This window comes from Notamacropus eugenii, chromosome 2, assembly GCF_028372415.1.
Source record: "Notamacropus eugenii isolate mMacEug1 chromosome 2, mMacEug1.pri_v2, whole genome shotgun sequence".
In the NCBI taxonomy this organism is placed as follows: domain Eukaryota; kingdom Metazoa; phylum Chordata; class Mammalia; order Diprotodontia; family Macropodidae; genus Notamacropus; species Notamacropus eugenii.
In genome coordinates, this window is record NC_092873.1 from 303353913 (window position 1) to 303363692 (window position 9780).

General features: G+C 38.9%; 1 non-coding gene across 1 annotated transcript; it reads right to left on the reverse strand.

Moving 5' to 3' along the window:
• Window positions 1-429: 429 nt before the first annotated feature.
• On the reverse strand, window positions 430-503 carry TRNAI-AAU (transfer RNA isoleucine (anticodon AAU)). The gene has a single exon. It is a non-coding gene; the product is annotated as a tRNA-Ile (tRNA).
• Window positions 504-9780: the final 9277 nt, after the last annotated feature.

Here is a 9780-nt window from a genome sequence, read left to right on the forward strand (position 1 = left end):
GTTTACAAAAAAGCTTTGCCAAATTAGTCCGGTTCTTTTTACATCCTTAAGACAGATTACAGGAATTATTTACATTTTCTAGATGACCAAAGTGGAGCTAAATTGAAGGGTAAATGCACATAAGAGAACAGAAAGAAGGTTCAAAAGAAGCCCAGACAAACAGGACAGCTTCGAAAGGTTGTATTTATATATTTAAGAGAAAAGTTGTACATAAGTGAGATCTGGAGTTTTATGCGCAATTCTCTTTCTGTTTTACTCTGTATACTGAAACGCCCATTTTATTTCGCGTTTGTTAGGATCCGAATAAAAGGACATTTAAAACAACTTATATGGGTCAAGGGAACGGTTTGCTTTTTTTCGGTTCTCGGAGACAGAGAGGAGAATCAAGATTTTTTAAGACTCCCTAGTCCTTCACAACTCCAAAAGCAGTGGCCCGTACGGGGATCGAACCCGCGACCTTGGCGTTATTAGCACCACGCTCTAACCAACTGAGCTAACCGGCCCTCCCTAAAGCGAACTTGAAAGTTGAATATAAAGAGGACAGACACCCTTCTGCCGCCAACATGTGTGACTGTGCATTGTTGGCATTCTCGATAGAATCAGCTGAACACACCTTGGGGAATAGTTTGGACCCCGTCCCTCCCAGGCTCGGCTCAGTACAGCACTGGTCCAAGAAGCGCCTCTGAAAACGGAAGTCTCTCCCACTTCGACTCCAGCTGCTTTTCCAGAGCGGTCCCTGCGCAGCCTTAGCGGAACAGCCAACATGGGCTCGAAATCGAATCACCCCCATTCCACAGCCACCTCATATGCTTCCTCCTCCCCCTTACCCGCCATGCACACTTGCACAAAATACCACACCGATCTCTAGCCCGCTCTCACTCACACTCTCTCCCACAGGCCACTTCTCCCGGGCACCCCATCCGCACCACCCTCACTCCGGCTCTCCCAGGACTTGAGCTCTGGAAGCCAGGCCCTGTTGCCTCCGCGGCCGAGGTTCCGCACATATTGAGTGCTTCAGCCCCGCTGGGGAGAAGGCAAAGGAGAGGCCTGGGAAGTGTGGGAGAAGATAGATTTTAGAAAAGAGGTGACCATGAAAAGAGAGAGACAGAGACACAGAGATAGAGACAGAAACAGTCAGAGACAGAAACAGGGAGAGACAGAAGGAGGAGACGCACAGAGACGGGGAGAGAGAGACACAAGACAGAGATAGACAGAGAGACAGACAGAGACAGGGAGAAGAGACAGACAAACTGAGAACAAGGGGGGAGAGAGAGTAAGAGATAGGGAGGGAGACATAGAGAGAGACAGAGACAGAGACAGTGAGAGAGGCACAGACAAAAACACGGAGACAAAGAGAGAGAAAGAGGACAAATAGATACAAGGAGGGACGGGGAGAGACAGACACATACAGAAAGGCAGAGACATACAGAGAGAGTCATAAATGGCCTGACACTAGGTTTGTGACCCTGGGCCAGTCATTTAACTTTTTTGACTCAGTTTCTTCAAGTGCAAAATGTGGATCATAAAAACAACTACCTCTCAGGATCGCTGTAAGTATCAAAAGAGATAAAGTTTGTAAACATAGTAGTGTTCAGAACATAGTGGGCAATGCAATAAATGCTTATTCCCTCCTTTCCTCTCTTCTTCACTCCCTAGGTGATAAAGGTCTAAGGGGCTTGCTGTCTGTCATAGGCTGTCTCTTCTACTCAACTCATCCACTGTATGGTTATGATGCACAAAAACTTCTCTGTTTCTGTCTCTTGTGTGCATTCTTTCCTGATTTCAGATGAATGAATAGCAGAGATGGAATGGATTAGACTTGGACCTTATTAACTTTGAAAGGTTGGAAGAGCCACCAGAGGTCCAGCAGATGGAGTCCATAACAATCTTCAGATAGCCGAAGGAGCTGAGCCTAGTGCAGAGTCAAATTAGCTTGACTTAGCCCAGTAATAAATCAATCCAACATTGAACACGAGTGAATGAAAGACTTCTCTACTGCATAGGTCCTACTCAGAACTGGTCTTGCGAGGAGGAATGTTTTGTAATAACCATTTTAAAATTAGGTCCACTCTCCTAAGGACCACTTTAGAGAAACTGTGTGTGTTTTGGTTTGAGGGAATTTTGGGGTATTTTTCTTCTTGATAACAAATATCCCTTTGTAAAAGCTAGTTGGGGAAGTGAAGTGGCAGCGGATAGAGCACCAGCCCTGGAATCAGGAGGACCTGAATTCAAATCTGCCCTCAGATACTTGACACTTATTAGCTGCGTGACCCTGGGCAAGTCACTTGACCTAGATTGCCTCACCCCCCCCCCAAAAGTAAAAGCTACTTGATGTAAATTGGTTAGCGATATTGGAGAGATATTAACCGGTGATTGATACTGGAGTAGACACACCAGAATGGGAACTTATAAATGATAATATCAGAGCACCCCTTAGGGTTAGGAGAAGCTCAGGAGACGATGTACCTACCAGTGCAAGTGGGGTTAGAAGAGCAAGCACCAGAGTCTATGCACATGTAGGTGCTCTTCTGATGTAAACCTTGAGCCCTTTACACCTAGACTGCTGGAGGGATTCTTATTATGACATTCTCTAGCTTTCAGAATGACTTAGAGGAAAAAAAAACCCAAACTGTCCATTTCCCCATCTGTTTTAAGTTATACATCCAGTTTTCCATGTGTTTTCTTACAAGTCCAACCAATCCAATCCAATCAACATTTACTAAGCACCTACTATGTTTCAATTGCTGTGACAAGTACTGAGGATAAAACATGAACATAGGAGAAAGTTTTTTTAATGGCCTAGAAAACCTGAACAGTCAAGCCCAAGTGCTTTATCTCTTTGGGGAATCTCCTAAATGTCCATGGCTTGGTCAAGCCTTCCTTGATAAATTCTTACTTGGTTTCTTATAAGACTGAGCCTGCTTATCCTATTGTGGGGGGAATTTAAAATTCAATTCAGACTATGGCAGTGGTAGACATTGTTTTGGGAAGTTTTGAACGCCTTTTAGTATGAGGACCAAGAATAACATTTCCTGGAACTCCAAGGGGATTCTCTATGGCATAATGACCCCTGGAGAAATTTTAATGTGCCCTATATAGAAAGGAATATATCTGAACCTTCTGTGGGATTTCTTTTGGGTTTCAGAGAACTCTGGAAACAACTTTGAGTGTCTTGTGCTTATTTGAAGGACTCAAAAGATTTTGGTGTGCCCTATGAGGAAAGAAACACCTTGGGATTTTGTCTGGGTCACTAGTTGGAGTCCCTGTATGTTTTAGGATTCTTGGAGATAATTCTCTCTGTGGTGAGACTCCAAAGGACCTTTATAACTCTAAACCCAATTTATGAGTGTGATTGGGGTTGGGGGAGGAGAGGTGAGTGGCCCTTAGTTGAAAAGGGAGAGGGTAAATATCCTAATCACTGACTGAATGACCTGTGTTACATTAATTCTCTCAGTGGCAGACTTGTCCTTGTCAATAAGCCAGAGCAGGAAACAGACACAGGAGCAATTGTAGTTTACTACCCTTGGAGCAAAGGCTACACTGAATGATAAGCAATAGGTCAATGAATCCAGAGAACCAGTTTCAGCTACCTTATACAGGATCTAAATACAAAAACAGGACCAGTACAATGGAATTTTACAGAGTGTGAGAAGATAAGGATTTCTTTATCAGAAAAGAGATAGTAGAAAGGGAAGATAAGGATATTAGGAAACAGACTATATCAGAAAATAGCAGAAAGGGAAGGTACCGATATGTTTATCAGAAAGAGCAGGGAACTAGCTAGTTAAAACAGGAACTGAGGGTGATATCTTGGGCTTGGTTCTGCAGACTTCAGCAAGGTATGTGACGTGTTCATTTTAAGCAGATGGCATTAGGAAGATCAAGATGGAGTCCTAGTGAGAGATTTTCTCATCACTCCTGAGTCACAGTATAGAAATCTAGAACTAGAACAACTGACCCCAGAGAATGAAGTAGGAATAAGGCCATAAATCGACTGGTCAGTTCATCTTCAGTTATTTTTCTTGGCAATCTGCTTCTGTCTTTCTCTTGTGCTTGGGGAGCCAGAGCCTGGACCAGTTCCCCTCCTCCCGATATTTTCAGTCATCCAGTCTTGCAATGTCTCTTATTCCCCCAATCATATTTTTGCCTTCCATGGCAAGTGAGCCTCCTGGGACCTCACAGGGTATAACATCAACACCTGCTACACGACTGGACTTTAAGGGAGGAACTTGAACAGTTTAATCACCCATCTCCTTCAATGGACCTTTTTTCAACCATGGATACTCTCCTTGATCCATTCCTTATTGGTTAACTTATCCCCACATCCTCACACCGTCCCCATCCCAGTGACTTTGAATAAACCTAACATTCATACCTTTGCTCCCTACTGATGACACAGCATCCCAGACCACACTTTCCAGTATTGGTTGGATTTTCACTCATAGCCTTCCTCCCTTCAGCCCTGCCCTCAAATGATCATGATGACTTCCTATTATCAATTCGAGAAACATCTCTTCCTTTGATGTTTATGATTTAGATTTAACACTCAATTCAGTTCTGAATAGTAATTATCTATAGAACATTCTCCTTCCTCTATTATTTTAGTTGAATCACGGTCTTTCCTCTCCATCTCAAGCCCTACTTCCATATTAGGAGACAAATATATATGTGTGTGTGTGTAAGTATGTATATAAATACACATATAGATAGCTGTGTATATATACATATACATACACACATATGTATATGTATATACTCCCTCAGTGGCCCTAACTTCCTACTTCCTCAGTTTACTCAATTCCCATTACCCACTCCACCATAGCCACCTCAAGTACAAATAAATATGTTCATAACCTTGAGTTTAACAATGGTCATTAGATTACGAGCTCCTCGAGGAAAAGAACTATTTTTTGCCTTTCTTTGTATGTTCAGTGCCTGGTACACAACCAACACTTAATAAATGCTGTGGACTGACCAACTCACAAGTTTTACAGTCTGTTCATAAACTCTGAAATTCCTTTATCTGATCATAATCTTTTATCATCCCATTTTTTCCTGTGCTTTAAGATTCATAATCATGTTCTTCATCCTCATTGTAATCTCTGTTGCTTTCATACCTCTGTTCTTTCTCAGGTCTGCATCTCTTTGTTGGCTGCACTCTCCTACCTTCCTTACCTTGACCGCTTATTAAATCAGTTCAACTCTACAAAGAAAGTCTTTTCTCACTTGTCCTATTGCGTATTACAGCTAGCTAAATCTTAGATTATTTCATTTGCCTCCTTTGTTGAACTTCTTATCAATTACTGAACTTTCTCCTGCTCCTGAAAGAAACTGGAAAAAATCATGAGCCTGTGCTGAATGAGTTCACTACAAATTTATGTTACATAATTTGAAGTGGGTCCTCAGTGCACCAAGGCAATTTCACATCTTCCTAATTGATTTTCTATCTCACTTACCACAGTAGCCATTTCAAATCTTCTCATTTCTCCTCAAGTTTTCCATGGCACTCCTTCCCTAACCCTTTAAGCTGAGAACTTTGATATATACTTCAATTTGAAAAAAAAATGAGGCTATTCTCTGAGAACAATTTCGTTTCCTTTTCATCTCATATCACTCTAACATCTTAAGTTATTGTCTTTATCTTCACCTAGTTTTACATGAGGAATTGGCTCTCTTCCTTACAAAAGCAAGCCACTTGATCCCATCCTCTTCCATTTTCTCCAGATTGTTACCTTTATCATCCCATCCCCATCCCATCTCTCTAATCTTCAATCACTTCCCATCTACTGGTTCCACCATAACCAATTTCATTAGGAACACTAAAAGAAACTCATCTTTGTATTTTGCTTTAAGATTTATAAAATAAGACACAAATGAGACAATTAAAGGTTAATACAAGATAGTAGAATAGGGAAGCGTGTGAACAGAGATAGTGAAAATAGCTTAGGTGACTGAAATGATGGGGTTGGTTTTTTCATGGAAGCAATTATGTTTGGGTGTCATGAAATAACCAACTCAGTTATGAAGCTTGAAAAGTATAACAGAGATTTCAGGGTTAGTTCATGATAATAGCCTCAAAATTTCCCTGTGATCTCCTAGCATTGCTTGGAGAGATGGGAACAGAGGAATCCAGACCTAAGTCCCTCTTCTCTTTGACTATTGTTTGTGACTATTTGGCTCTTTAAGAAATATTTGGTCCAGAAGAACTCTGGTTCAGATCATAAAGCATTCTCGATGGTCTTTATTTCTTTTGCTTATATTTTTTGTCTAATTTAGAAAGTGCTCTCAACTAGCTCTGTAAGGTTGTTAAGTTTGGAGAACAAACACCGGCAGTAGAAATGAGGCAGCCAATGATTTTCTGATTTCAGGGAGCAGAAGGGGGTTTCATGCTTAGCAATGGAGATGGGAAAAAACTTACCAGCTGCCCCTAGGTTCAGAACTGAGGGAAGGAAGAAGTCTCTGAGGGGGACTCTTAACTAAGTTGAATTCAATTCACTCCACAAATTCCCCAGCAGCATTTTCCTAATCCATTCTTTTAGTTGTCTTTCTGGGAAGGAAACAAGTATGGACAAAAAGAACCAAAATCATCAATTTTTTTTTTGTAAATAATATGATGACATACTTAAGAAGAAACAAAATTGCTATTGCTCCCCCTCCTCCCCCCCCCCCATAATATGATAGTATATCTGTTTCTTCTTTGCCTATGGTTATTCCCTCAGCAGAGGAGTCTGAAATTCAATTCAGACTACTTTGTTAGTGGTAGGCACTTTTTACAAATTTGGTTCAGTTCCCTATAGATTTGAGAAATAAGATCTTTATCAGAAAAACTTGCTGTTAAAATAGTAACCTATAAATGTAATGTAATAACAAAACAAATTAATAAGACTTAAAGAGTACCCTGGAAAATCAACCAATGGTAAAAATGGTGAAGGGATATGAACAGGGAGTTCTCAAGGCAAGAAATCCAAGCTAGCGGTAATCATAAGAAAAAAATGTGCCAAATAATTAATAATTAGAAAAATGCAAATTAAAGTAACCATGAGGTTTCATCTCAAATCCCTTTGTGACTGCCAAAGTTGACAAAAAAATAAAATGACACATGTTGGAGGGGCTGTGGGGAAACAGCCACCCTCATAAACTATAGGTGAAGCTGTGAATTAATAATGGCCTTCTGGAAAGCAGTTTTTCACTGTGTACTCAAAAGGTACTAACTTATGTAGGCACTTTAACTTAGACAGAGATCAAAGAAAATGAAAAAGGCCTTATATGTACAAAAATACTTATTTATCTTTTAAAAATTATATTTCATTTTTCCCAATTATATGTCAAGACAGTTTTTAGCATTCATTCTCTCTCCCCTCTCCTCTTTAGAAAATGGTAAGCAATTTGACATAGATTATATATGTGCAATTATATAAAACATATTTCCATATTAATCACAGTTGTGAAAGAAGAAACAGATCAAAAGGAATAAAAAAATAAAAAAAATCAAGTAAGTGAAAAAAGTATGCTTCAATCTGCTTTCAGAGTCCATCAATTCTTTATTTGGATGTGGATAGCATTTTCCTTCATGAGTCCTTTGTACTTGTCTTGGATCTTTGTGTTGCTGAGAAGAGCAAAGTCATTTATAGCTGATCATCACACAATGTCACTGATACTGTATACAAAGTCTTCCTGGTTCTGCTCATCTTATTTTACATCAGTTCATACAAGTCTTTTCAGATTTTTCTGAAATCTGCCTGCTCATCATTTCTTATTGCACAATAGTATTCCATTACATTTGTGTACCACAAATTGCTCAGCCATTCCCCAATTGATGGGCATCCCCTCAATTTTCTGCCACCATGAAAAGGGCTGCCATAAATATTTTTGCATATGTAAGTCTTTCCTTCTTTTTTGGATCTCTTTGGGATATAGACCTAGTAGTGATATTGCTGGCTCAAAAGATATGAACAGTTTGGTTGTCCTTTGGGCATATTTCCAAAATGCTCTCCAGAATGGTTGGATCAGTTCATAACTTCACCAACAGTGCATCAATGTCTCAATTTTCCTATATCCTCTCCAACATTTATCATTTTCCTTTTTTATCGTATTAACTGATAGGTATGAAGTGGTACTTCAGAGTTGTTTTAATTTGCATTTCTCTAATCAAAAGTGATTTAGAGCACTTCTTGATATGCCTATAGATAGCTTTAATTTCTTCATCTGAAAACTGCCGTTCAGATCCTTTGACCATTTATCAATTTGTCAAATGGCTTGTATTTTTGTAAATTTGACTCTATTCTCTATATATTTGAGTTATCAGAAACACATACTGTAAAGATTGCTCCCCAGCCTTCTGCTTTCCTTCTAATATTGGTTGCATTGGTTTTGTTTGTACAAAAGTTTTTTAATTTAATATAGTCAAATTTGTATTTTGCATTTTATAGTGCTCTCTATCTTTTGTTTGGTCATGAATTCTTCTTTGTACATCTGACAGGAAGGCTATTCCTTGCTCTTCTAATTTGTTTATGGTGTCACTTTTTATGTTTAAATCATGTACATTTTGACCTTATCTTGGTATATTGTGTGAGATGTTGGTCTATACTCGATTTGTGCCCTATTGTTTTCCACTTTTCCCAGCAATTTTTGTCACATAGTGAGTTCTTCTTCCAAAGGCTGGAGTCTTTGGGTTTATCAAACACTAGGTTACCGTGATCATTTAGTACTGTGTCTTGTGCACGTAATCTGTTCCACTGATTCACCACTCTGTTTCTTAGCCAGTACCAGTTAGTGTATGAAAATATTTGTAGCAACTCTTTTGTAAATTAAATTGGTGCCTATCAACTGAAGAATGGATGAATAAATTATGGTATTTGAATATAGTGGATAAGGTAGCTAAGTGATACAGAGAATAGAGTGTTATGTCTAAAATCAGGAAGATCTGAATTTAAAATCCACCCTTAGACACTTACTACCTGTGTGACCTTAGGCAAGTCATTTAACTTCTGTTTGTCTCAGTTTCCTCAACTGTAAAATGGAGATAATAATAGCCTCTGTTGCCCAGGGTTTTTGTGAAGATCAAAAGAGACAATATTTTTAAAGTACCTGGCACATAGTAGATACTATGTAGACGCTAGCTAGTATTATTATTATTGTTGTGCTATTAGGCATTATATAATTATATAATTACCAATTATACTATATTATTAGCATTATGCTAATAGAGATTATAAAAGAAATGGTCTCAAGGAAACCTGGAAAGATTTCCGTGAATTGATGCAGAATGAAGTGAACAAAACCAGGAGAATCATTTATACAATAAATGGCATTAAAAAAACCAGCAACTTTGAAAGACTTGAGAATGCCAGGCAACAAAATAATCAACCATGATTTCATAGAACTAATGATGAAACTACCTACACCTCCTGACTTAGAAGTGGTCTACTGACATGCAAAATGAGACATATTTTTGTAAATGACCAATGTGGGATTTGTTTTGTTGGGCTATACTTATTTGTTACAATGCTTTTGTTTTTCTTTTTCCTTTGTGGTGGAGGGGGTAGGGAGTTGAAGTGGAAAAGAACAAAATACTTGATAATAAGATGTTACTTGCAAAAAACTGAAACATTTATTGTAAAAAATAAGTAGCTAGAAAAGGAGGTAGAGAGATAGAGATATGCATACATACGTACATACATAAAGTGGGAAAATTGTACTGGATCACTTTCAGTTCTTACAATTCCATTTTTGGAGGGTCCCCTCCAGCTCTTAGTATGATCCTATAATTTTTGCCTGAAT